This window comes from Berghia stephanieae, chromosome 4 (assembly GCF_034508935.2).
Source record: "Berghia stephanieae isolate SIO BIC M18660-M18661 chromosome 4, UCSD_Bste_1.3, whole genome shotgun sequence".
In the NCBI taxonomy this organism is placed as follows: domain Eukaryota; kingdom Metazoa; phylum Mollusca; class Gastropoda; order Nudibranchia; family Aeolidiidae; genus Berghia; species Berghia stephanieae.
In genome coordinates, this window is record NC_088363.1 from 25,231,212 (window position 1) to 25,233,711 (window position 2,500).

The following is a 2,500-nucleotide window of genomic DNA, read 5'->3' on the forward strand; positions in this document are numbered from 1 at the left end:
TTTCGAAGGACACAACTGTGCGCCGTCCAGCTCGAGACTCGAACGGAGCACCTACCGGACCAAAGGCGAGTGTCATACTACAAGACCACAAATAAATAAATAAAAGAAGGAAAAAATATCTACCCGTTTATCGACTCTCGGCTACAAGGGGTAACATAAGTAGGAGCATACGTTATTCGTGTTGATGTGTAATGCTAATCCATAGGATTACCACAACTTTCCTCCTTACGTCTGGCAAGAAGCGTTATTTCGCATTTAGTTTTATGTCGCCAGAGTTTAAATTATCACACCCCCCCCCCCCCAACTGGCATACCCTTGTCTCCTGACTCTGTTGTTACATAGTTTTAAAAGGTTGTCCAATTATTTTCTCGTCAACATCCGGCCATTCACAAACATTTTTTTACCATCTGTCTGCTAAGCGTTTCAACTTATTCGCCTGATATACTTATGAATATAGAGTATAATAATATAAATCAAGATGACAGTACAGCGTGGTACAGTGTTATGTTTCGTATTCAGAGGGTACCGACTTCGACCGTAGCCAGTGGCGTGGCATGCTTACAGTATAAGGTGGTGCCAGAATCAAAAGAAAATGACTTAAAGCATGCTATATTATTTGTAAATACAAAGGAAAGGGGAAAAAATTAAAGAAAAGACTTACTCGAATAAGTAAGAGGTGGTAGGTATATACCATTTCTCAGTTTTATTTTTGAAAAATGCTGTAATCCATATTTAAAAGATGGATGCCAGGCACCAAATCAACCAATGTAGCCACCCTTTGGACCGTAGCCATCGTTAACTTATAGCCTGTCACTGGAGCCCACCAGTACTTATAGTTTGACGTCATTTTTTAGGTATTTGCACCGTCTAATGAGTTTTTGTTAGTATTGCTCAAGGAAACAAGTGATTCTATGGGTTGAACTATTGAATACAACTCTCGATTTGTTTTCTTTTGTGGCTAAAGACTTGTCTTTTGACCTAATTTTTTGGTCAGTGCCAGGCTATAAGTTAACGATGGCTACGCTTCGACCGTAGCCTTCGTAAACTTATAGTGTGACGCTGACCAAAAAGGACGTCAAAAGACAAGTCTTTAAATGTCTCTACACGACAAGGAATACAAATTAATTTAGTCATACGCTCCCCGATTTCCGGCGGGCAACCCCCCCCCCCCCCCATTACATAATTTGCCGTTCTTTGAAAAAACAAGTTTTTTGATGTCTTGGTCAGAAAACTTATCCGTCAAATTATATCGGTCGATAGAAATGACACTCATCTTGACAAGAATTCTCAAATCTGGGAAATCAAGAAGTTATGTTAAAAGTTGTTAATTTTAAAAAATTAACCAGTTAACTGTTGTAAAAATTTGGCAAGTAAAACTTTTACTTGCCAAATTTTTACAACAGTTAACTGGAACTTTTAACATAACTTCTTGATGTCCCAGATTTGAGAATTCTTGTCAAGATGAGTGTCATTTCTATCGATCGATATAATTTGACGGATGAGTTTTCCTCGTAAGTCTCAGGTGTTAGAGTTTTTGCCAAGATGAGGGTCATTTTAATCGATCGATATTTGAAGGACGAGTTTTCTGGCCAAATTTTAAATACGTGTCATTCCAGATTACTGAAGTTAGCTGGTTAATCCCTTTGTATGTTTGATTACAAAAGCCTTCCCATTTTAAAATAATTAATAATTGAGCTTTATATAGCGCACTAAACGTGCTCAAAGCGCTTTACAAGGGATCCCTGACCAACAGCAACATTTAAAAAGTAGGACGGGACATGAACCTGTTAGGCGATATTACAATTTTTTTTCGGACAGAGACAACGCTGTTAACGGCCAGGTACTCATTTTACACCTGAGTACGGTGAGAGAATGTGAGTAAAGAGCCTTCTCCAAGACTCAACTATGCGCCGAGCGAGGTCGAACCCAGGACCTTCCGATCCGAACGCTAATGTCATACCACAAGACCACATAGCCGCACAAAGTTGGGAATTTCATATCAAAATGTTGGCATGGTGATGTCATGATTAATCAGACTGAATTCCATGATTTATCTGCAAGATATAAGCAAGATTTACCTTATATAAACCATTATATAAAGTAAATCTTGCTAATATCTTGAAATTAAAAAAAAGATATCACCATTATATATAGTATATGTGACAGTGAATGACATAATCAGTCGGAAAGTGAAAATTTTGGATTTGCATTTTTTTCATTTTATGAAAGAATATGCTCACCAGAGCATTTTTTTCTCTCAAGTAAATCGGGTGATTTTTCCGGAAGTTATGGTCAAATGTATTGGAAAGGTATCCAGCAACTTTTCTCAAATTTCATACTTTTTCAGCTTGACTAGTTGTAAAAAATATTTAGAAGTGAAATTAAGCTTTGATAGTTCCCGAAGATGTACAAAACGGAGGGTTGATTTAATCATTTATGAAAAGAACTCGTGTTGGATAAAAATTGACATTCTAACTAAACTTGGCAATATCTCAGTTAA

The 2,500-nt window shown here is 37.2% G+C and overlaps 1 long non-coding RNA gene across 1 annotated transcript in view; it reads left to right on the top strand.

Moving 5' to 3' along the window:
- The window catches only part of LOC144971966 (uncharacterized), a 56,006-nt gene that overhangs the window by 52,236 nt on the left and 1,270 nt on the right, over window positions 1–2,500 (top strand). The window lies entirely within an intron of this gene.